Here is a 27,563-nt window from a genome sequence, read left to right on the forward strand (position 1 = left end):
CACACACAAAAAAATAAAATCCACATTCTATATTTTTTCATCAAGTTCTCAACCAAAAGAATTTTTAAAGTCCATAATAATATGCATATTTATGTAGTTTTAATATTCTAAAATACTTAATTATTGAGTTTGATTATATTTAAAATAGATTGATTCGTTTGAATTTTTATATTTTGGTAGGTTAAACAAAGATTGGAAAATAAAAAGAGAAAAATCATATTTGAAATCTATATTCTAAAATCAAAAGAGTTGTGATGTAACCAAGTAGTTCACAAAAGGATAAGAAATCAGGCTTGAACTCCAATACCCAGATATACTTTGTTATGGACTACATTATGGGCATAACATAATTGACAAAGAAGAATCAGACTCCAATTCCAAATTCGAGACACAAACAGATAATCTTCATCAGCCAAGATACATCAAACTCAACTTTGATTTTGTCTACTAGTATTTAGGTTGAGTTAAGATTTTTAATATGATATAAAGATGACATTCTGATATACAAAATCATCTCACATTCTGAATTAACTTTAGGAGGCTGAAAACACTCTTATTCTTGTTATGTTTTAGCCATGAACATGTGTGGCTAAATTCTTCTTTTTAGTTGAAGGATAATTAAGGTTTCAATTTATCTGGTTATGAGATCTATGTGATTCTATTGCTTCCTTAAATGTTCTTGATATTTATATTAATTACTCTCATGTCTATTGCTTATTATTATTCTATTGATTGTTGAATTAAGACGTCATTGCTTAATTGATAGGATGATATATTGCTATTCAGGTTGATTAAATCTGTAGTTATTTAGTTGAACTGATAAGTAATATTAGATTATGTAAGGCCTTCCTAAGGAACAGTATAATCTAACTTAAATGAAACGAGCGTCTCGCGTTTATTTATTTATTTTTATGGTCTTAGTTTGAGATGTGAAAAGAAAGATCATCATAGATACTTAAAAGAATTCTATGTGGTGTGCTCCAGCATGAGACTACAAGGAATTTCATAAGAGCAAATCAAGCTAAGGACCTTTCCTTTCTCCCTACCTGAAAATGCAAAAGATTGGTTATATTACCTACCTTCAGGTTCAGTCACCACATGGGGAGAGATAGTGAAATTATTTTTGGACCGATTTTTTTTCACTTCTAGAGGATCTGTAATTAGAAGAAAAATATCAGGAATCAAGCAAAAAGACACAAACTCTCCATGACTATTGGGAGATATTTAAACGCTTGTGTGCAAGGTGTCCTAGACATAACATTATAGATAAACAACTCATGCTCTATTTTTATGAGGGACTCACAACTATGGAAAGATGCATGATGAATGCTGCAAGTGGAGGAGCAATAAGTAAGAGAACACCCTGAGAGGCTTGGGAGTTGATATCCACTATGATAGCAAACTCACAACAATTTGGACCCTTACAAGACTCTCACATGAGAGTTTATGAGGTAAGTAATTTTTCTATTAAATCTAAACTTTCTCTGTAACAGCCCGGACGTGATCCCCGGCACTGTTACCGTTCACGGCCCAGGGCTATCCCTCGCCTGGCCTCTTGCCACCTCGGGCTTTTCACTGGCGTCGTGAACAGCTCTTAACATCCATTCACCCTCACGGGTTCCTGGCAGGATTTGTCCCCTTGGGTTCTTGCATCGAATGCATCCTTCCCCAAGTGGATTTGGCCCAAATTTCCCTTTGGAAATTAGGTCGCCTCCCCCACTACACGAACCCTTGACCTCCCACTTTAAGGGAATAGTCTGGTGAGAGTGGAGGTCAAGGGTTCGAGTAGTGGGGGAGGCGACTTAATTTCCAAAGGGAAATTTGGGCCAAATCCACTTGGGGAAGGATGCATTCGATGCAAGACCCAAGGGGACAAATCCTGCCAGGAACCCATGAGGGTGAATGGATGTTAAGAGCTGTTCACGACGCCAGTGGAAAGCCCGAGGTGGCAAGAGGCCAGGCGAGGGATAGCCCTGGGCCGTGAACGGTAACAGTGCCGGGGATCACGTCCGGGCTGTTACATAAAAAGGCGCCTTTTTATGTAACAGCCCGGACGTGACCCCCGGCCCTGTTACCGTTCACGGCCCAGGGCTATCCCTCGCCTGGCCTCTTGCCACCTCGGGCTTTCCACTGGCGTCGTGAACAGCTCTTAACATCCATTCACCCTCACGGGTTCCTGGCATGATTTGTCCCCTTGGGTTCTTGCATCGAATGCATCCTTCCCCAAGTGGATTTGGCCCAAATTTCCCTTTGGAAATTAGGTCGCCTCCCCCACTACTCGAACCCTTGACCTCCCACTTTAAGGAAATAGTCTGGTGAGAGTGAGTACCAACCGGACGGTACCCCCGGCCCTGTTACCGTTCACGGCCCAGGGCTATCCCTCGCCTGGCCTCTTGCCACCTCGGGCTTTCCACTGGCGTCGTGAACAGCTCTTAACATCCATTCACCCTCACGGGTTCCTGGCATGATTTGTCCCCTTGGGTTCTTGCATCGAATGCATCCTTCCCCAAGTGGATTTGGCCCAAATTTCCCTTTGGAAATTAGGTCGCCTCCCCCACTACTCGAACCCTTGACCTCCCACTTTAAGGGAATAGTCTGGTGAGAGTGAGTACCAGTTGTTCGCCTTTTTATGTAACAGCCCGGACGTGACCCCCGGCCCTGTTACCGTTCACGGCCCAGGGTTATCCCTCGCCTGGCCTCTTGCCACCTCGGGCTTTCCACTGGCGTCGTGAACAGCTCTTAACATCCATTCACCCTCACGGGTTCCTGGCAGGATTTGTCCCCTTGGGTTCTTGCATCGAATGCATCCTTCCCCAAGTGGATTTGGTGTAATACCCGGCTAGAGTCCGGTACCGGAATTCTTGTCGTCCGGTGGACTCCGGGATGTCGGAATCCTCTAGAAGGGTAGGCGATATGATTTTCTAAAGAAATGTTGTATGTTTTAATGTGTTAAAGGTAAATGGAACTAGTTTTGAGTTGAAATGAACCAAGGCAGAGGAGCCAAGTTCGGCCGCCGAAGGTAAGTTCGGCCGCTGAAAGTGCCCAATGTTCTGCTTCCGAAATTCAGGTTCGGCCCCCGAATGTTGCATGGTTTTGCATGCGATTTGGCAGCCGAAGCTGAGTTGCTTAGCCAGCAGGTTTGTATCCCTTAGTCAGCATGTTGGACAGGTGTTATCACCAGATCATGTCCAGAAGTTGGCCACATCTCCCATGATTTATCTGCAAGCTTTTAGCTGTTCAGGCTAAGGGTTTCAAAGGTTTTGAAAGTTTTGAAGTTAAAAAGCAAGTTTTGAGGTTTTATAAGTTTGAAGAGAAGTTGATCCATTTCCTTTGTTCAGATCGTTCATCTTCTTGTTTACAGGAGGTAAGTAAAGATCTTGAACTTGTTTTAATGTTATACAGAAGTTTTATGAAGGTTTGGTTAGAGATGCAAGCTTAGGTTGAAAAATGATGTTTTTTTGATGATTTATGCTTGTAAGCATGATTATGTGTTATGTTTGGTTGGGGTTGTTAGGTAATTTTGGACCCCTATGTTCATATACTTGAGTATATGTGTGTTGAGGAAATTGAAATATGCATGTTTTGAGAGATTGAAGGGAAGGAGGAACGTGTTTGCCGTCGGGGCATGAACTCAGGTTCGGCAGCCGAAGGTGCATTCGGCCGCCGAACCCCTTGCATGGTGGCTTTGGCTGCCACAGCTTGCCCCTGAGTGTTTTTGAGGTTCGGCTCTGTTTGGGGGATTCGGCCGCCGAAGGTGCCGCCGAAGGTTAGAGACTTTCGTCTCTGGAGTGCCTTTTGGCCCCCGAAACTTGCCCCTGAAAGGGTTCGGCCGCCGAAGCTTGAGATTCGGCCACCGAAGGTGCTTGAGTTTCGTCTCTGGAGAGGACTTTCGGCCGCCGAACCTGCCGCCGAAAGTGTTCTGTCCAGCATTCTTTTGCATGCTTTGCATGAATGTTGGAGTGAGTTTAAGGGGATTCTTGGGCCGTTTCATAGAGTTGTTCATAAGCTAGTTTGGTCCCTCATTTCAGTCTATCTGTATAGGTACAGACCAGAGGAACCAGAGAGAGCAGCAGTGAGTTCTGCTCCAGAGTTGTCAGAGCCTGCAGAGTCAGTCCAGTTAGCCAGAGGTGAGTGGAACTAAACTTAATTCTTTTACTTGCACAATGGAATGTTTTAACATATCTCATGCATCATGAATATGCAATAGGTTGATTGCATTAGTATCCACAAATATGTTGCATTGCATTGGTATTTGATGATGTGAGTGAATGCTGAATGATCCAATAGTCTCAGACAGGAAGTCCAGGAGCCTTTGACTATGCCCTGGCAGGTATAGAGAAGTCCAAGAGCCTTTGACTACGCCCTGGCAGGTATATAGTAAAGTCCAGGAGCCTTTGACTGCGCCCTAGCAATGGTAAGTACAGAGGTGTTATATACACATATATCTCTATGACAGGAAGACCAGGTGCTCGATTCTACGCCCTGGCATAGAGTTACTGGGACTATGTGGTGACAGGTTTACTCTTGATGTGGCTTGTTTGTGCTATGTTGCATTCCATGAGATCATATTTTACTGAGATGTTTTACTGTTCTACTCACTGGGCTATAGAGCTCATCCCACTCCCTTAACCCCAGTTTTGCAGGTTCAGTGTACAGGGACAGTCCAGCAGAGTACAGGAAGAGTAAAAAGATTTGTAATAGCTTAGAGTGGACATGTAATAATAAAGAAATGTACTAGTTGTGTATACAGTTAGACATGTGCTTGACCTAGTGATGTATGTTTTATACATGATCTGTATATGTATCTATGTTTTGCTGTATGTGAAAAACCAGGCTTAACAGGTATGAGTTAACCCAGCTAGAGTAAGCTCTAATCAGGGGTACAGCGTACAGAGTACAGAGTACAGAGTACAGAGCTAGTGCATGCACAGGTTAAGCCTTGGTTCAGAAAAGAATTTTTATTTTCACAGGACATGTATGATCATGTATGAGTTTTACAGGTACACAGAGAGTATAGCAGGCTTGCTACGGGTTCTGGCGGCCTTAAGCCGACCTGAATCCTAGCGCCGGTGACGGTCCATTTTGGGGTCGTTACAGATTGGTATCAGAGCCCTAGGTTCACATGATCGGACCTATAGAGACAGTGTTGGGCTCATACAGGTTAGAAGTGGTCAAGCACAATAGGAAATCATGTCCACTAGGATAGGGTCTTGAGTCCTATCTGATATGCTATGCCATGAGTGTTGCATGTGTATTACTGATATGTGATGTTTATGTGCTAAAGTGCTATATTATATGTTGTGTTTCCAGAGTAAAGATGAGAGGAACTCGTCGATCAGCTCGATTGACTGGAGTCCCACCAGAGAGTGAGAGACCAGCTGCTCGTCCTCCTGCATTGCCCAGGGCAAGGTCTCAGCGATCTAGCAGGGAAGGTACGTCAATAGACCCTCGAAGGTCTGTAGACGAGAGCAGAAGAGGTACAGCTAGGGGAGGAAGATCAGAGGAAAGGAGGGAGGCTATGGAGATTGACCAGTCGAGAGATGATAGCATGGGTATAGGCAGATTTGAGGAAGGTATGGGAGAGTCGCAGGGAGGTGCTCAGGCCTCAGGTTTTGGCTATCCAGCCTTTCCGCAGGACCCAGAGTATCCGATGGGAGGTATGTCGGAGTACTCTAGTTTTGTCCCATATCCTCCTTACATGCCTTATATGCCTTATCCTTACTATCCACCATATCCTATGTATCCATCTTCCCCTACCCATCCAAGTGCAGCACACCCAGAGCCAAATGACCCAGTACCACCACCAGAACCAGTAGCCCCTGTTGTTGACAGACATGAACCTAGCTCATCTGGAGGTAAAGTCCAAATGACGGAGTACTTGAAATTGGATGCTCCTAAATATAACACGGGAGATGATCCATTTGATTACCTCAGAGCAGTTAGGATGATAACCAGTGAATTGGGAGCTGATGATAGGAGAGCCATTGAGATGGCAGGGTTTACACTTAAATGCAAGAAGGCCAGAGAATGGTTCAAGAATTATGTGGAACCCAGGATGACCAGCATGTCTTGGGGAGAGTTCGCCAATGACTTTGCAGGGTGGGCTTTTCCTAATAGTTCCAGGGAGATGAAAGTAATTGAATTCGAACAGTTGAGACAGACAGATGAGATGAGTGTTGATGAATTCACAGATAAATTTCTGGATTTGCTTCAGTATGTGGGTCAAGCCTATGATACTGATCAGAAGAAGGCAAGGAGATATACTATGAGATTGCATCCCAGGTATGCTTCCTTGATTCTTCCAGCAGAAAAGGAGAGTTTCCATACGATAGTGGACGCAGCCAGGAAAATGGAAGCTAGTGCCAATATTCAAAAACAGTCAAAGGCACAGGCTTCGAGTTCTAAAGCCCCCACTCCAGGCAGTAAAAGATGGGATAGAGCAAAAGGAACAAAGAGTAAGTTCTGGAGTAAAGTGAAGTCAGGTCTGGGAATAGGTAGTGGCTCAAGCTCTGGCACAGCTCCAGTATGCAGACGATGTGGAAAACCACATGGAGGAGTTTGTCGGTTGGGATCTACAGCTTGTTTTCGAGTGGGTAGGAAGGGCATATTGCTCGGGATTGTCCGCAGATGACTTTTGCACCATCCCAGCAGATGTGTTCAGGCAGTGTGGTACAGCCAGTTGTTCGGCCAGTAGCTTCAGTCATGCCTCAGAGTAATGGCAGAGGTAGAGGGAGAGGGGCAGCCTCTACTTCAGCAGCAGGTTCCCGAGGTGGAAATCCGGTAGCCCCAGAACGGATTTTCACTGTGACACAGGAGGAGGTTAACACGTCGAACACAGTGGTGTCAGGTACTCTCATCATTGGGTGTTCCGATGTGTATGCTTTGATGGACCCCGGTGCTTCTCATTCCTTTATTGCTTCGAGAGCCATAGAGAGATTGGGTTTGATCAGTTCTGAGTTAGAGTATCCTCTCTGGATCAGTGGACCTAAATGTGACCCATCAGTGGCAGTGTCAGTCTGTCATTTCAGTCCAGTGGTTATAGAGGGTAGATACCTTCCAGCTGACCTTGTGGTTCTAGATTTGACGGATTTTGATGTCATTCTAGGGATGGATTGGTTATCTACATATAGTGCTACTTTGGACTGTAGAGAGAAGCTAGTGAGTCTCAGAGACCATGATGGGTCAGAGTGTGTCTTCAGAGGAGACAGGAGAGGTATACCCAGAGGTATGATTTCAGCCCTTCAGGCTCGTCGTTTGCTTAGGAGGGGTTGTCAGGGGTTTCTAGCTCATGTGAGAGAGCTAGACAGTCAGGTGAGGGAACCAGCCGCAGTACCAGTAGTCCGAGAGTTTCTCGATGTGTTCCCAGACGATTTGCCAGGACTACCACCTGAGAGGGAGATAGGGTTTGAAATTGAATTACTGTCAGGTACTAGACCTATCTCTATTCCTCCCTACAGGATGGCGCCAGCAGAGTTAAAGGAGTTGAAAACACAGTTGCAGGACTTGGTAGATAAGGGTTTCATCCGCCCTAGTACCTCACCATGGGGTGCTCCAGTGCTCTTTGTCAGAAAGAAGGATGGCTCCCTCAGACTTTGTATCGACTATAGACAGTTGAACAAGGTTACTACCAAGAATAGGTATCCTCTACCTAGGATTGATGATCTATTTGACCAGCTAGCTGGAGCAGGTTGTTGCTCGAAAATAGATCTGAGATCCGGGTATCATCAGTTGAGAGTCAGAGAGGCAGATGTGCCTAAGACAGCTTTTAGGACCAGATATGGGCATTATGAGTTCTTAGTGATGCCGTTCGGGTTGACTAACGCCCCTGCAGCATTTATGGATCTCATGAACAGAGTGTTCAGTGAGTTTCTGGATCACTTTGTCATTGTTTTCATCGATGATATCTTAGTGTATTCCAGAGATGCAGAGGAGCATGCCCAGCATCTGAGGATAGTTCTGCAGACACTGAGAGAGCATGGTTTATATGCCAAGTTCTCGAAGTGTGAGTTTTGGTTGAGGAGCATTTCCTTCTTGGGACATGTGGTATCAGCAGAGGGTATTGAGGTAGATCCCAAGAAGATAGAGGCTGTAGCTAACTGGCCTAGACCCACTACAGTGACTGAGATTAAAAGCTTTCTGGGACTGGCAGGTTACTACAGGAGGTTCGTTCAGGACTTCTCCAAGATAGCAGCTCCTATGACCAAATTGACTCAGAAGAACCAGAAGTTTATCTGGTCAGACCAGTGTGAAGAGAGCTTTGAGGAGCTCAAGAGAAGATTGACTACAACACCAGTGTTAGCTCTGCCTGTGAGTCATGAGGACTTCACAGTGTTCTGTGATGCATCTCGAGTGGGATTGGGTTGTGTTTTGATGCAGAGTGATAGGGTGATAGCTTATGCTTCTAGACAGTTGAAGAAGCACGAGTTGAATTACCCCACCCATGACCTCGAGATGGCAGCAGTTATCTTTGCACTTAAGATGTGGCGGCATTACCTCTATGGGGTAAAATGCGAGATCTTCACTAATCACAAGAGTTTACAGTACATCTTGAGTCAGAGAGAGCTGAATTTGAGGCAGAGAAGATGGGTAGAATTGCTCAGTGATTATGATTGTAAGATCCAGTATCATCCGGGTAAGGCGAATGTTGTGGCAGACGCCCTAAGCCGAAAATCACTAGGCAGTTTATCCCATATAGCAACAGAGCGGAGACCAATTGTGTTGGAGCTTTATAAGCTCTTAGAAGAAGGATTGCAGCTAGAGTTATCTGGTACAGGTGCGTTGATAGCACAGATGAGAGTGACACCTGTGTTTCTGGAGCAGATCGCACAGAGACAGCATGAGGACCCTGAGTTGATGAAAATTGCCAGGACTGTTCCGTCAGGCAACAGTGCAGAATTCAGATTTGATAACAAAGGGATCCTTCGCTATGGGAGTCGACTTTGTGTACCAGATAGGCAGTGTGAAGGAAGACATTATGAGGGAAGCTCATAATGCGAGGTATAGTGTTCACCCAGGAGCCACCAAGATGTACCAGGATCTGAAAAATGTTTATTGGTGGCCAGCCATGAAGAAAGAAGTGGCGCAGTTTGTGACAGCCTGTGAGGTTTGCCAGAGGGTGAAACTAGAGCATCAGAAACCAGCCGGAATGCTTAACCCACTGCCGATTCCAGAATGGAAATGGGAAAACATAGCTATGGATTTTGTAGTGGGCTTACCAGCAACATCCAACAGGATAGACTCTATATGGGTGATTGTGGACAGACTCACAAAATCTGCTAATTTTCTTCCAGTACGGAGTAACTATTCTGTGGATAGGTTGGCACAGGTCTATCTGGATGAGATCGTGAGATTACATGGAGTTCCAGTGTCGATAGTCTCAGATAGAGGACCTCAGTTTACCTCCCGCTTTTGGCAGAGTCTGCAGAGTGCGATGGGCACGCGATTGGATTTTAGTACTGCTTTTCACCCACAGACTGATGGACAGTCAGAACGGACCATCCAGACCATAGACGATATGCTTCGACTGTGTGTGTTAGACTTTGGCGGTTCTTGGAGGCAGCATCTACCTTTCGTGGAGTTTGCTTACAATAACAGCCATCATGCTAGCATAGGGATGGCTCCTTATGAAGCTTTGTATGGGAGGAAGTGCAGATCACCTGTTTGCTGGGAAGAGGTAGGAGAGAAGGCTCTTGCAGGGCCAGAGTTAGTAGACATTACCAGTAGAATGGTGCCCATGATCAGAGAAAGAATCAGAACAGCGCAGAGCAGACAGAAAAGTTATGCAGACGTTCGCAGAAAGCAGTTAGAGTTCCAGGAGGGTAATTGGGTATTGCTGAAAGTGTCTCCAATGAAAGGAGTGGTTTGTTTTGGGAAGAAGGGTAAATTAGCTCCACGGTACATTGGACCCTTTGAGGTGTTGCAGAGGATCGGAAATGTGTCGTATAAGCTGGATTTACCTGCTTCTATGGAGCGGATTCACCCGGTCTTTCATGTTTCTATGCTACGGCAGTTTGTGTCAGATCCGAATCAGGTTCTGAGTGAGCCTGAGGTGGAGATTCATACAGATCTCACCTATATAGAGTAGCCAGTGCGGATTTTGGACACACAGATCAGACAGCTAAGGAACAAGGAGATTCCGATGGTGAAAGTTCTGTGGAACCACCATATTCTAGAAGAGTGCACTTGGGAGACGCGGGAGTCTATGCTCCAGCAATATCCATATTTGTTTTGAGGTTCGTTTCCTCCTTTTTATGTGTTCATTGTTTATTTTAGGAACATTCGAGGACGAATGTTCTTAAGGGGGGGGGGAGAATGTAATACCCGGCTAGAGTCCGGCACCGGAATTCTTGTCGTCTGGTGGACTTCGGGATGTCGGAATCCTCTAGAAGGGTAGGCGATATGATTTTCTAAAGAAATGTTGTATGTTTTAATGTGTTAAAGGTAAATGGAACTAGTTTTGAGTTGAAATGAACCAAGGCAGAGGAGCCAAGTTCGGCCGCCGAAGGTAAGTTCGGCCGCCGAAAGTGCCCAATGTTCGGCTTCCGAAATTCAGGTTCGGCCCCCGAATGTTGCATGGTTTTGCATGCGATTTGGCAGCCGAAGCTGAGTTGCTTAGCCAGCAGGTTTGTATCCCTTAGTCAGCATGTTGGACAGGTGTTATCACTAGATCATGTCCAGAAGTTGGCCACATCTCCCATGATTTATCTGCAAGCTTTTAGCTGTTCAGGCTAAGGGTTTCAAAGGTTTTGAAAGTTTTGAAGTTAAAAAGCAAGTTTTGAGGTTTTATAAGTTTGAAGAGAAGTTGATCCATTTCCTTTGTTCAGATCGTTCATCTTCTTGTTTACAGGAGGTAAGTAAAGATCTTGAACTTGTTTTAATGTTATACAGAAGTTTTATGAAGGTTTGGTTAGAGATGCAAGCTTAGGTTGAAAAATGATGTTTTTTTTATGATTTATGCTTGTAAGCATGATTATGTGTTATGTTTGGTTGGGGTTGTTAGGTAATTTTGGACCCCTATGTTCATATACTTGAGTATATGTGTGTTGAGGAAATTGAAATATGCATGTTTTGAGAGATTGAAGGGAAGGAGGAACGTGTTTGCCGTCGGGGCATGAACTCAGGTTCGGCAGCTGAAGGTGCATTCGGCCGTCGAACCCCTTGCATGGTGGCTTTGGCTGCCACAGCTTGCCCCTGAGTGTTTTTGAGGTTCGGCTCTGTTTGGGGGATTCGGCCGCCGAAGGTGCTTGAGTTTCGTCTCTGGAGAGGACTTTCGGCCGCCGAACCTGCCGCCGAAAGTGTTCTGTCCAGCTTTCTTTTGCATGCTTTGCATGAATGTTGGAGTGAGTTTAAGGGGATTCTTGGGCCGTTTCATAGAGTTGTTCATAAGCTAGTTTGGTCCCTCATTTCAGTCTATCTGTATAGGTACAGACCAGAGGAACTAGAGAGAGCAGCAGTGAGTTCTGCTCCAGAGTTGTCAGAGCCTGCAGAGTCAGTCCAGTTAGCCAGAGGTGAGTGGAACTAAACTTAATTCTTTTACTTGCACAATGGAATGTTTTAACATATCTCATGCATCATGAATATGCAATAGGTTGATTGCATTAGTATCCACGAATATGTTGCATTGCATTGGTATTTGATGATGTGAGTGAATGCTGAATGATCCAATAGTCTCAGACAGGAAGTCCAGGACCCTTTGACTACGCCCTGGCAGGTATAGAGAAGTTTAGGAGCCTTTGACTACGCCCTGGCAGGTATATAGTAAAGTCCAGGAGCCTTTGACTACGCCCTGGCAATGGTAAGTACAGAGGTGTTATATACACATATATCTATATGACAGGAAGACCAGGTGCTCGATTCTACGCCCTGGCACAGAGTTACTGGGACTATGTGGTGACAGGTTTACTCTTGATGTGGCTTGTTTGTGCTATGTTGCATTCCATGAGATCATATTTTACTGAGATGTTTTACTGTTCTATTCACTGGGCTATAGAGCTCATCCCACTCCCTTAACCCCAGTTTTGCAGGTTCAGTGTACAGGGACAGTCCAGCAGAGTACAGGAAGAGTAAAAAGATTTGTAATAGCTTAGAGTGGACATGTAATAATAAAGAAATGTACTAGTTGTGTATACAGTTAGACATGTGCTTGACCTAATGATGTATGTTTTATACATGATCTGTATATGTATCTATGTTTTGCTGTATGTGAAAAACCAGGCTTAACAGGTATGAGTTAACCCAGCTAGAGTAAGCTCTAATCAGGGGTACAGCGTACAGAGTACAGAGTACAGAGCTAGTGCATGCACAGGTTAAGCCTTGGTTCAGAAAAGAATTTTTATTTTCACAGGAAATGTATGATCATGTATGAGTTTTACAGGTACACAGAGAGTATAGCAGGCTTGCTACGGGTTCTGGCGGCCTTAAGCCGACCTGAATCCTAGCGCCGGTGACGGTCCATTTTGGGGTCGTTACATTTGGCCCAAATTTCCCTTTGGAAATTAGGTCGCCTCCCCCACTACTCGAACCCTTGACCTCCCACTTTAAGGGAATAGTCTGGTGAGAGTGAGTACCAGTTGTTCTATTGGAACAACTGGTACTCACTCTCACCAGACTATTCCCTTAAAGTGGGAGGTCAAGGGTTCGAGTAGTGGGGGAGGCGACCTAATTTCCAAAGGGAAATTTGGGCCAAATCCACTTGGGGAAGGATGCATTCGATGCAAGAACCCAAGGGGACAAATCCTGCCAGGAACCCGTGAGGGTGAATGGATGTTAAGAGCTGTTCACGACGCCAGTGGAAAGCCCGAGGTGGCAAGAGGCCAGGCGAGGGATAGCCCTGGGCCGTGAACGGTAACAGGGCCGGGGTCACGTCCGGGCTGTTACATTCTCATCTAACCACTTTGATTGAAAATCTTGTTACAGAGAAGGCACAATAAATCAAGGCTTATGGAATTGTACTAATATGGGTCATCCCACTAATATATGCCCCTCACTTCAAGAAGACGATCAACATGTGAATGCTGTCAATGAATTCTCAGGTCCTCCACAAAGGATGTATGGTCCTTTCTCAAATACGTATAATAGAATGGAGAAACCACCCGAATTTTAGCTATAAGCAACAAAATTGTTAAAGCTATTAGCCTAAACAAATTCAGTAGTAATAAGCATCTGCATCAAACTCAGGTATGACTTTAGAAGATATTGTTGAAAGTTTGACAACTAATACTCAACAATTTCAACAAGAAACCCGGACAAGTATTCGAAATTTAGAAACACAAATGAGTCAGTTGGCAATAACAATGAATAAATTGGAAAATCAAGGAAAGCTACCTTCTGAAACCATAGTGAATCTCAAGCAGAATGCAAATTCATTACACTCAAAAGCGAAAAAGAGCTACAGTATAATCCTCATCAGGTAGGTCATGGGCACGATGACAATGCAGACCTGGAGACTGAGATGATAGTACCTAAACCAGATGATAAATAAGCTCTAACACCTGTACAATATGAACCTTTGATCATTAAACCTCCTTTTCCTAAGAGATTAACCAAGTCCAAATGAGAGAAAGAAGAGAATGAGATCTTTAAGATATTTCGTAAGATAGAAGTCAATATACCTTTACTTAATGTAATTAAACAGGTACCTCACTATGTGAAATTCTTAAAGGAATTATACACCAATAAAAGAAAGTTGGTAGGCTATCAAAAGGTTTGTATGGATAAAAAGGTATCTGTTGTTTTACAAAGTAAAATGCCTACCAAATGCAAGGACCAATGTATGTTTGTTATCCTTATTAAAATTGGCAAAGTGAGGGTCAAGAAGGTAATGTGTGACTTAGGTGCATCTATAAATGTAATGCCATTGTCTATTTATCAGTCTTTAAATGTTGGTCCTTTGAAAGAAACTGGTCTAGTGATACAATTGGCTAATAGATTGGTTATATACCCTGAGGGAGTCTTAGAGGATGTGCTTGTACAAGTTGGTAATTTAGTATTCCCTACTAATTTTTACATAGTTCATATAGATGATGATAGATCTTCTAATACATCTGACCTCCTATTAGGTAGATCTTTCTTCACAATTATTAGAATAAAAATAGATATTTTTGATGGCACACTTACCATGGAGTTCAATGAGAAAATTATAAAATTTAATATGTATGACAACATGAAATACCTAAATGACTTTTCTAATATGTGTGGTATGGATATCAGTGAACCTATAATCCAACAAGTATTTGAGTTGTAAGGTGATGATGAACTAAGAACTATCATATGTGAGTGATGAGTTGTAAAACTCACCATTTTTTCCATATTAAATTCTATAATTTTGGTGTGATTTTGATGTAAATAATTAGCTTTTACTTGAATTTCAAGTTTGGATAGGTTTTGAGCTGAAAATGAGAAAGGGAACAAAAAGAGGTTGTTTTAGAGTTTTTTCTGACTGGAGGGTACAACCTTGCCAAAGGCTGTAGCCCAAGCTGATGGACAGACTCCATGATCAGTCCAAATTTAGACCACTTTATCATGATATTATTAATGTTAATTTACACTTTTTCTGCCTAATTTTGTGATTTTGATCTTATTTTGCAGAAAATGGTGTAAAGAGGTAATTTGGAGAAAATACCCTTAAAACTGCCTAAAATGGAATAAAGAAGAGCAAGCATGCCAAGTTGCAATTGAAGAGGCAGATAAATAAGGAAAGTAATTTGAAATTCAAATTTTAAATCTCTAAGAGCATCCAAAATTTAAAATTCAGCTTGTTAAGAAAGCCAAAGAAGACATGCTTGCCCCCCAAGTCTTGCACATTTAACATTCAAAAAATTCAAAAAAGAGGCTCCACCTCATCAACACACTTGGGCGGCAAGGGCAGTAACTTGGGCAGCAAGGAAGACCAACTTGGGCAGCACATAAAGACTATATAAGGAGCACTAAAGCCAGCCACACCTCTCTTGATCCTTCACTCTTCAATTCGGCCGCACCTCCCTTTGCACTCTAAGGCCGCCGGCCACCTTCTTCCTTCTACCTTTCTTTTATTTTCTTATTTTGTTTCAGCCATGAGTGGCTGAAACTCTTTTTTCTAGTTGAAGATTAGTTGAAACTTTGGTTGTTTTATGGATTGGGAAATCTGAACATACATTGTTTATCTTTTATTTTTCAATATTTATGCAATTTCATGCTTAATTCCATTGTTGCTTTGTTATTTTGATCAATAAGGCCAATTGATTCTTGATTGCAAGGTAATAAATTGTTAGTTTGAATAGTCTTAAGTCCGTAATTGCTTGGATTGTTCAAACACAAGTAACTCTTCATATAAAAACTAAGGAAATTGCATGATCTAGCGATATCACCATGCGTTTGGGTAGCTAGAATTATGTCTCTCTATTTCTTAATGCAATTGACAGTTGTTAGATGCCCAAGGCCCAAGGATATTTTTTGGTAACTTGTTGATTAGTGATTAATTAGAGGACGTTCCCTAATTGATTTATGCCTAAGGAGAGATATGGTGGTGAGAAGCGTCTTCCATCTCTATAACTAATTTATTGAATCAAACAAAAGAACCTAAGTATCAATGATCAATCCCAACAACTGAAGTGGATTCAATTCTTCAACTAGAACTTTTCTCATATTTGAATTCCTTTACTTTAATTATTTGCTTACTTTATTGCTTTTCATTATTAGTTTAATTGAATCAATCTCAAACCCCCCCTTTTTATTTTGCTTTCAGTTTATTTTACTTTCAGTCTGTTTATTTGGTCTTGATAAGAAAGATAGGTAAGTATCAATTCCCTGTGGATTTAATCCTTTTACCACTATCTGCAGTTGTAAAATTGTTGATAACTGAAAAGGTTATTTTTTACCGGCTTCAACAACCGCACAATCACTCCAGAATTTTAATTTTGCCAGCTGTAATTTCGATTTTTCTAGCTATACAGAGTTTGGATTAGTTTTAGATAAAAGCAAATACAATCAGATTAGGATTAGGATAAGAGTATAGGAATAGTAGAGTTTCTTTTAAATTGTGAACAATTATATTTTTGTTGGAAAAAAGCCACATAAAGGCTGCCTTAGAATTAGAAATGCATCTCTCATATCATCTGTTCTCCTTTCCTTTTTGGCTCCCTCTTGGCTGAATTCTTCCCCTTCTTCTTCTTGTATTTTCTACAATTTTATCATGACCCTTAAAGACTAAACTCTTTTATTCTGTTGAAAATTAATCAAAATTGAGGTTTATTCAAAGTTGTGAGATTGTGTTCTTAATTTCTGTTTTTAATTAATTTCTATTTTTTAGGAACACCACCTCCATTATTGTATCTTAAGAATTCAAGAGGTCTATTGAATCTCCTACAAAGACAACATACTGCTAATTAACCCAATTAAATATGTAATTGTTTAATTGGATTAATACAAATAGCAATTAACATATTAGTTTATGTTAAGTGATTAATTGATTTAATTTAAATAATTCACTTATTATTATTCATCAAGTTTGGGTTCTTCTCTCTTAAAGCAATTAATTAATTAAATCTATACGCTTGATAGGTTATTAATTAACTAAAAATTAATTTAAGCACTACACGGATTAATTTAATCAGAAGGAAGAATTGGTGGGATTCTCTTGTTTGAATACTATAACCAAACAATAGATAATAAAATGAACTATTTTTTTAATCAATGATCAACTGCAAACCTCTCAACTTTGATTACCTTCAGTTGAGTTTTAATTTAATTATTTGTTTCACCATCTTAATTGCATTGTTTTTCTTCTTTAAGTTTTCTTTTAAAATCAACTTCTCCAATAGGTCTACTTGCTTGCATTAATACTACTCCGATGCCCTTCTGACTGACATTATTTTCCAAGAAAAAAGGCTTGGAAAAATCATGCATGGCCAAAACAAGTATGGAAGCCATCAGTTGCTTAAGCTTGTTGAAAGCCAATTCAGCCTCCTCATTCCCGAGAAATCCTTCCTTTTTAAGAAGATTAGTTAAATGTCTAGTAATCACACCCGTAACCCTTGACAAATTTTATGCAATTGCTAGTCAATCCCAAAATTCCCCTATCAGCTTGGACAACAGATCCATACTATTACTACCTATGTTACAAGAAACACTTGCATGTCTCCAAACTGCCCACAAGAAAAACAAAAATTATATAACCCCTAATACTCCACCCTTTGAACACTACCTTCAATTTCAAATTTGGACACCAGCAACTTGTCTAGGTCAATACCAATGGCTGCCCTAGCAAGCTTACCTTTAGAGGTCTCCTCAATATTATAATGAATCCTTAACGGTTTACCAATGAGACCTACAATTGTTAGAGAGGTCTCCTCAATATTATAATGAATCCTTAACGGTTTACCAATGAGACCTACAATTGTTAGAGAATATCAATTTGGTTACCAAGTGATCCCTATCTATCTGCTATAGTTATTCAATTTTGGTTGTATCATATTGTCATGTAACTTCTTGTGATTATCCTTATCTCATCTCTTGTAACTTCTTTTCCTTATCTTTAGCTAGCTTTAGTACATAAACGTGTGTTGTACCTATTCATAATATATATATGAAAAGAACTATCAGATTCTCTTCTTCACTTTCTTACTCTTATTTGAAACTTAACACGGTATCAGAGCAGATAAAACTTTTGCTTCAATCACCTCTTCCACCACCACTCCACCCATTACTTTCCCATTATTTCTACTCATTCCTTTTCAGTTAAACTAAACACAAAGAGTTACCTAGCTTGGAAGTCCCAATTCATTCCTATTCTCAATTATCAGAATCTCATAGTATTGTTGATGGTACCTTTCCACCTCCTCCACAAATAATTATCTCAGCCAATAATGTTGTAACAGCCCGGAAACCGGACCGCTACCGGCGCTAGGATCCAGTTCGGCATAAGGCCGCCGGGATCCGTAGCAAGCCTACTATGCATCCTGTACAGTCGGCATAATCCCAAACATGATCAAACATTTCCATAAAACATTTAAAACTTTACCTTTACCCAGCTTGACCTGTGTATGCACTATGACTGCACTCATAGAACCCCTAGGGTCAGCATACCCCATGTCAAACTCGGTCCAACACATATCTCAACATAAAATAGAACTCATGCACAAAGGGATTATCCAACTCGGGCCAAGCACAATACTATAACTCTGAACATATTACACAATATCATTTTGCAATACAACTCTTTTACATCATTACATAAACTTACATTACATCATGTCCACTACTATTCTATTACACATCATAACCATAGCCATAGCCTAGTGACTTCCTGAACTATCTCTGACCCTGCATACCTGGGGTTAGGGGAGAGGGGTGAGCTATAAAGCCCAGTGAGTAGAAACCATACAAGAAAAACAGTTCATTTTAAAGTATGCTATCATGGAATGCATCACATCACAAACATATCACATCAAGGATAAACTTGTCACCAATAGCCCTCTACGTATCGTTACATGTCCAACTGTGCCAGGGGCGATAAGGCCACGCCTGGTCTTCTCTTACATAACTCTTATCATAACATGTCCAACTATGCCAGGGGCGATTAGGCCACGCCTGGTCTTCTCTTACATATAACATATTGCCAGGGGCGATTAGGCCACGCCTGGTCTTCTCTATCTCATATCATACCATGTCATATCATATGATATCATATCGTACTGAGGGCTAGAGGATCATTCAATATTCATCCATATCATCATCATCGTATTATGTAATGCATCATATTCGTGAATTCTAATGCAAACAACCTAGGATATCACATGGCATTTATGATGCATGAACATGCTCAAAACTTTATGATTTATTCGCTTTAAAACGTAAAGGTTTATTTTACTCACCTCTGGCTAGCTCTGGACTAACTCTGAAGCAGCTAACTCTGCTAAACACCTCGGTTCCTCGGGTCCGATCCTACACAGGTGGACACAGATGAGGGACCAAACATACTCTAACATGACTCTAAACAACTCCCCAAAACCCCCTAAAACATCCTCAAAACATGCATACAGAACACTCATGAAAGGGCTGGATAGGGCACTTTCGGCGGCCGAAGGTCCCTTCCAGAGACGAAAGTCATGCAGGTTCGGGGGCACCTTCGGCGGTCGAACCCTCTCTCCAGAGACAAAAGTCAGGCACTTTCGGCGGCCGAACAACACCTTCGGCGGCCGAAAGTCTGCTCCAGCTCCGAAACACAGCTTTCGGGGGCAAGGTTTGGCGGCCAATCCATGCATCCATAGGCAGGTTCGGCGGCCGAAACTACCTTCAGCGGCCGAACCTGAGTTCTTCCAGAACTCAGCCCTCGTGCATACAAGCCTCCCAAACCTTCCAAACATCCCAAAACAAGCACCCAACTTCTTAAAAACATGCATAAACTCTTAACCATGCACAAAGGAGCTTAACAACTTGATTAAACTCCAAAAACAACATCAAAAGCATACATAGATAGCTTATGACCCACATAGGCCAAAACCATCAAAACAACCCATAATCTCACTTGCTCTTTCCCAATCATGCATACACTCTCCCACATGCATAAACTAGCTCAAACCTTCAACATAACATCACATAAACACACATTGGGCACAAAACCCACATAAACCCTAACATTCTTATCTACCGATACTCAACCATCAAAACATCATTAAACTTACTTAAAACTTCATTAAAATACTAGGAAAGCAAGGATCTACACTTACCTCTTGAAGATCGAGGGGTGGTGCGATCCCTAACTCGGAGGTGGGGAGGATCCAAGCTCCAAAAGCCTCCAAGCTCCCAAAACTCCTATTTAAGCTTCAAAACTTCAAAACAAGGGTAGATCTCATGAAAAACTTGAGGGATGGGTAGAGAAAACATGAAAACGATCAAAGGAGGACCAAAACTAACCTGAGCTCGAGAATGGGAAGAAAACTCGCCCATTTCCGATCTGAGGGCTCTTTATATGTGGTCTGCTGAACCACCTTCGACAGCCTAACGTGCCCCCTTAACTCATGCATGTTCGGCGGCCGAAGTTGAGGTTCAGCGGCCGAACCTTGGTTCACTCAAACAAGGCTTTCGGAGGCCAAAAGCGCTCCCGAAACCTTCCCATGTTCGGCGGCCGAACCTGGCAAAAGCCTCCTTGGTCTTTTCTCTTCAAAACTCAATTCTTTTTCATTTAAAACCATGAAATCAGTAAAAACATTTTGGAAACACATTTTACCCCTCTAGAAGACTCTGACATCTTCAGAAATTCTAGATTCCAACGGGGATTCCGCCGGAAGGTAGGGATTCCGATGCCGGAATCTAGCCGGGTATTACATTCTTCCCCCCTTTAAGAACATTCGTCCCCGAATGTTCAAACAAACAGGCACATGCATATACATAACATAAGCACAATCATAACAACACATAAGCTCTAATCTATAAAGAAACACGGTATCACTGGAGTATGAACTCTCAGTCTCCCTGGTGCACTTTTCATCTTAAGGTGATTCTAAGGGACTTTCACCATCGGGATTTCCTTGTTTCCACACTTTCTAACTTGTGTGTCTGCGGTCCGTACTAGCTGCTCAACATAGGTGAGATCCTCTACGATCTCCACCTCTGGTTCCTTCCAGAACCTCACTCGGACCCAACACGAACTCATATACCGTGGAAACATGGAAAAAAACGGATGGATCTCTTCCATTGAAGTGGGCAAATCTAACTCGTGAGATACATTCCCAATCCTTTGCAGGATTTCAAAGGGTCTAATGTATTTGAGAGCTAATTTACCTTTCTGCCCATAACGAATCACCCTCTCTTTAGGAGACACCTCCAGCAAACCTCAACTTTCTCGAGAACCTCAACATGCTTCCGCTGCGCACTCTGACAAAACTCTTCTCTCTTTTGAAACTCTACATGCCTCTTGCGGACAACCTCATAACTCTCCTGCTGACTTACAGCAGTTCTGATTCTTCTCATTTTTTTTTTTGACTACTGGCCTTCTTCTTACTGTACTAGGGGATAGGGTAAGCTGCCAAGTGGTTTCCGGTTGAGGGCATCTATCAAAATCTCTGCCTCAGCCGAATGATACTGAACCTTGAAGTCATGAACACCACGCAGTTTTTACCCATCTCCTCTGCCTCAGGTTCTTCTCCCTTGACTCAAGATGTATTGCAAGCTCTTTCGATCTGTAAGGATCTGTCATCATGCCTTATACAGGTATTGCCTCCACATCTTGAGTGCAAAGATTACCATCGCCATCTCTAGATCATGTGTAAGATGATTCAACTCATGCTTCTTCAGCTACCTAGAAGCATAAGCAATCATCCTGCCACTTTACATTAACACACAATCTAGTTCCACCTGGAACGCATCACAGGACACTGTGACATCTTCATTACTGGCGGACAGAGCCACCACTGGTGCTGACATCAACATTTCCTTCGGCTCTTCAAAGCCCTCTTCACACTGAGTAGACCACACAACCCTCTGATTCTTCTTGATCCATCTGGCCATAGGAGCGGCAACTCTAAAGAAGTTCTAGATGAACCTCCAGTAGGTAACCTGCCCAACCCGAAAAGCTCTTGATCTATGTCACTACAATGGGCCTGAGCTAGTCAGCTACAACTTCAACTTTCTCAGGTCTACCTCACTTTTCCCTTTTTCCCGACATACCATGACCCAAGAAAGGTATGCTCCTCGACCATAACTCACATTTGGAGAACTGGGCATCCAAGCCATGTTCTCTCAGGATCTGTAATCCTGATTTCAGATAATGGGCATACTCTTCTGTATTTCTGGAACTCACCGAGGTACCGTCAATGAAGACAATAACGGAGTGATCCAGAAACCGACTACAACTCTGCATATGAGATCCATGAATGTTGTAGGGGCGTTCATTAACCCGAACGACATTCCTAGAGACTCATAGTGCCCATATCTGGTTCTAAACACTGTTCTCTGTACATCTTCTTCCTTGATCTTAACTGATGGTACCTGGACTTCAGATCTATCTTGGAAAGGCAACCAGCTCCTGCTAGCTGGTTTAAAATAGATCGTCGATCCAAGGTAACAAATACTTATTCTGGGTAGTGACTTTGTTCAACGACTTGTAGTCGATACAAAGTCCTAGGGATCCATCCTTCATCCTCATAACAACACTGGAATACCCCAAGGTGAAGTGCTCAGTCAGATGGGAACCCTTAACTACCAACTTTTACAACTGCTTTTACAACTCTTTTAACTCTGTTGATACCATCCTGTGGGGAGGGATAGAGATTGGTCCACTTCCATATATTACTCCTATTTGAGCTCTATCTCCCTGACAGGTGGTAGTCCTGGGAACTCGTCTGGGGAAACATCTAAAAAACTCTCTAACAACGGGCACTGAGGCTGGCTCCCTGACCCGACCATCAAACTCTCACATAAACTAGAAACCCCTGACAACCTCTCATGAGCAACTTACGAGCCTATAGGGCTGATAACAAACCTCTAGGTATCCCTACTCTGTCTCCTCTAAGGATTACCTCTGATCCATCCTGACCTCTGAACCTGACTACCTTGTCTCTGCAGACTTAGGTAGTACCACTAGTAGAAGAACCAATCCAACCCTAGAATGACGTCAAACAGTCAAATCTAGAACCGCTAGGTCAGCTGAAAGGCATCTACTCACAACATACTCTAAACTATACCGGCAGACTGACTCTGCCACTGATGGATCACACTTGGGTCCACCGACCCAAAGGGGATACTCTAACCCATAAGCTATCAAGCCCAACCTCACAATGGCTCACAAAGCAAACAAAGAAAGAGAAACATCAGGGTTCATAAAACATACACATCAGAACATACCAGAGTGAGATTACCTGATCCCATCGGGTTCAATGTGTTAGCCTCCTGCTGGGTCATAGTGAAGATCCACGCTGAAGCTGATAGACCTTCACTTGGGAAACCTGCTGAAGAAGGAACTATCCCTCTTCCTCTGCCTCTACCCTGCGCCATGGCTGGAGCTCCTGGCTGAGCCACACTACCTGAAGCTGTCTGCTGGGACTGTGTCACCAAGATCGCGGTGGGACACTCATGTGCCATGTGCCCCTCCTGTCCGCACCTGAAACATGCCGTTGTCCCCACCAGACAGACTCCCTTGTGCGGCCTACCGCACCTCGTACATCTGGAGTCATCCAAACCAGAGCTCGAACCATCACCTATTCCCAGACAAGACTTTATCCTATCCCAGAACTTGCTCTTCTTCGATCTTTTGAGGCCTCTGCCTCCCTTCTTACTCTTTGTGAAAACCTCGCTCAGAGGGGAGAGATTAACCTCACTTGTCCCCGGGACTTTGGAACCCGAAGACTGTGCCACGTACTGTTTAACTGTCCCTTGAATGATGGCACTAGCCTCCATTTTCTGTGCCATATCTACTATACCGTGGAAACTCTCCCTTTCTGCTGATTGAATCAACGAGGAATACCTGGAGTGAAGCTTCATAACATATCTCCTAGACTTCTTCAGGTCTGTGTCAAGACCTTGTCCTGCAAATGGCAACAGCTCCAGGAACCTGTCTGCAAACTCATCTACACTCATCTCTTCCATCTGCCTTAGTTGCTCAAACTCAATCATCTTCAGTTCTCTGGAACTATCTGGAAAAGCCCATCCTGCAAACTCATTGGCAAACTGCTCCCAGGATAAGCTTTCCACCCTTGGGTCCACATAGTTTTTGAACCATTCCCTTGCCTTTTTGCATTTCAATGTGAACCCTGCCATCTGAATGGCTCTACTGTCACTTGCTCCCAACTCATCAGTTATCATCTTCACCGTTCTGAGGTACTCAAAAGGGTCATCACCTGATTCAAACTTGGGGGCATCCAACTTCAGATAGTCCGTCATCTTTACTTTACCCCCAACTGATGAACCAGGTTTGGGTATCTGGACATCAGGGACTATTGGTTCTGCTGGTGGAGGAGGAGGTGCAGCATTCCCTGGGTTAGGGTTGGCTGGACCTGAGTGAAAGGATGAGGGTGGAAACATGGGGTACTGTGGGTACGATGGGTAAAAGGGAGGATAGGGCATAAAGGTGGGATATGGGCTGTAATGAAAGAAATCCGATGTACCTCCCATCGGATACCCTGGCCCTTGCGGGTAGGGTGGATACTGTGGTGGAACAAAGCTCGAGGCCTGAGTGCCTCCTTGGGACTCCCCATATCCTCTTCTGACATACTCATGCCCAAACTACTATCTCTTCTCTGGTTATCCTCCTCTGTTTCCATCACATCCGCTGATATACCATCATGAACTGATCTCCTCCGACTTGCATCAAAAGACCTTCTAGGGTCCCTTGATGTACCTTCTCTGCTTGTCCTACAAGATCTTACCCTCTGCAGAGCTGGGGAATGGGCATCCATGCCCTCATTCTCTGGCGGAGCTCCAGTCAATCTAGCAAATCGACGAGTTCCTCTCATATTGACTTCTGAAAACATAACACATCACATAAACATTAGCATCATACGGTTCATGTGGAAACACATGAACCTACCTCACATACATAGCATAACATTAATGCACATGCATATCATCATGGCATTGCACATGCATATCATCATGGCATTTCACATCATCATACAAGACAGGACTCCACATCCTATCCTAGTGGACATGATCTTCCTATTGTGCTTGCCCTTCTATAACCTCTATGAGCCTGACACACTATAGGTCCGACCATGTGAACGTAGGGCTCTGATACCAATCTATAACAGCATGAAAACCGGACCGCTACCGGCACTAGGATCCAGTTCGGCATAAGGCCGCCGGGACCCGTAGCAAGCCTACTATGCATCCTGTACAGTCGGCATAATCCCAAACATGATCAAACATTTCCATAAAACATTTAAAACTTTACCTTTACCCAGCTTGATCTGTGTATGCACTATGACTGCACTCATAGAACCCCTAGGGTCAGCATACCCCATGTCAAACTCGGTCCAACACATATCTCAACATAAAATAAAACTCATGCACAAAGGGATTATCCAACTCGGGCCAAGCACAATACTATAACTCTGAACATATTACACAATATCATTTTGCAATACAACTCTTTTACATCATTACATAAACTTACATTACATCATGTCCACTACTATTCTATTACACATCATAACCATAGCCATAGCCTGGTGACTTCCTGAACTATCTCTGACCCTGCATATCTGGGGTTAGGGGAGAGGGGTGAGCTATAAAACCCAGTGAGCAGAAACCATACAAGAAAAATAGTTCATTTTAATGTATGCTATCATGGAATGCATCACATCACAAACATATCACATCAAGGATGAACTTGTCACCAATAGCCCTCTACGTTTCGTTACATGTCCAACTATGCCAGGGGCGATAAGGCCACGCCTGGTCTTCTCTTACATAACTCTTATCATAAAATGTCCAACTATGGCAGGGGCGATTAGGCCACGCCTGGTCTTCTCTTACATATAACATATTGCCAGGGGCGATTAGGCCACGCCTGGTCTTCTCTATCTCATATCATACCATGTCATATCATATGATATCATATCGTACTGAGGGCTAGAGGATCATTCAATATTCATCCACATCATCATCATCGTATTATGTAATGCATCATATTCGTGAATTCTAATGCAAACAACCTAGGATATCACATGCCATTCATGATGCATGAACATGCTCAAAACTTTATGATTTATTCGCTTCAAAACGTAAAGGTTTATTCTACTCACCTCTGGCTAGTTCTGGACTAACTCTGAAGCAGCTAACTCTGCTAAACACCTCGGTTCCTCGGGTCCGATCCTACACAGGTGGACACAGATGAGGGACCAAACATACTCTAACATGACTCTAAACAACTCCCCAAAAACCCCCTAAAACTTCCTCAAAACATGCATACAGAACACTCATGAAAGGGCTGGACATGGCACTTTCGGCGGCACTTTCGGCGGCCGAAGGTCCCTTCCAGAGACGAAAGTCATACAGGTTCAGGGGCACCTTCGGCGGCCGAACCCTCTCTCCAGAGATGAAAGTCAGGCACTTTCGGCGGCCGAACATCACCTTCGGCGGCCGAAAGTCTGCTCCAGCTCCGAAACACAGCTTTTGGGGGCAAGGTTTGGCGGCTAATCCATGCATCCATAGGCAGGTTCGGCGGCCGAAACTACCTTCGGCGGCCGAACCTGAGTTCTTCCAGAACTCAGCCCTCGTGCATACAAGCCTCCCAAACCTTCCAAACATCCCAAAAGAGCCACCCAACTTCTTAAAAACATGCATAAACTCTTAACCATGCACAAAGGAGCTTAACAACTTGATTAAACTCCAAAAACAACATCAAAAGCATACATAGATAGCTTATGACCCACATAGGCCAAAACCATCAAAACAACCCATAATCTCACTTGCTCTTTCCCAATCATGCATACACTCTCCCACATGCATAAACTAGCTCAAACCTTCAACATAACATCACATAAACACACATTGGGCACAAAACCCACATAAACCCTAACATGCTTATCTACCCATACTCAACCATCAAAACATCATTAAACTTACTTAAAACTTCATTAAAACACTAGGAAAGCAAGGATCTACACTTACCTCTTGAAGATCGAGGGGTAGTACGATCCCTAACTCGGAGGTGGGGAGGATCCAAGCTCCCAAAACTCCTATTTAAGCTTCAAAACTTCAAAACAAGGGTAGATCTCATGAAAAACTTCGAGGGATGGGTAGAGAAAACATGAAAACGATCAAAGGAGGACCAAAACTCACCTGAGCTCTAGAATGGGGAGAAAACTCGCCCATTTCCGATCTGAGGGATCTTTATAGGTGGCCTGCTGAACCACCTTCGGCAGCCTAACGTGCCCCCTAAACTCATGCATGTTCGACGGCCGAACCTTGGTTCACTCAAACAAGGCTTTTGGAGGTCAAAAATGCTCCCGAAACCTTCCCATGTTCGGCGGCCGAACCTGGCAAAAGCCTCCTTGGTCTTTTCTCTTCAAAACTCAATTCTTTTTCATTTAAAACCATGAAATCAGTAAAAACATTTTGGAAACACATTTTACCCCTCTAGAAGACTCTGACATCTTCAGAAATTCCAGATTCCAATGGGGATTCCGCCAGAAGGTAGGGATTCCGATGCCGGAATCTAGCCGGGTATTACAAATGTACCCATTCCAAATCCAGAATATGAGACTTGGTTCAAAAAGGACCAAATGCTTCTCTCTTAGCCCTTCTCTTCCCTAACAGAGGAAATCTTTCCTTATGTTATTGGTGGCCTAACCTCTTCCAAAGAAGGATGGACAGCACTTAACGCTTCTTTCAGCTTAATCTCTCAAAATCGACAACTGCAGCTGCATATTGAGCTCCAAGAGCTCAAACTGAATGACCTCTCTGTATCTCAATTTCTTCAAAAAGCAAAGGCATTATCAGATGAACTCAAAGTTGCAACTAAGCCTCTTTCCCCAGCTAAATTCAACGCGATTATTTATCGCAATATGATTCAGAGTTTCATAGTATCATTACTACTCTAAACCTTGCAATTGAGCCAGTTTCCTTTTATGAGTTGCACAATCAATTGG

Source organism: Manihot esculenta, chromosome 12 (assembly GCF_001659605.2).
Source record: "Manihot esculenta cultivar AM560-2 chromosome 12, M.esculenta_v8, whole genome shotgun sequence".
NCBI lineage: Eukaryota > Viridiplantae > Streptophyta > Magnoliopsida > Malpighiales > Euphorbiaceae > Manihot > Manihot esculenta.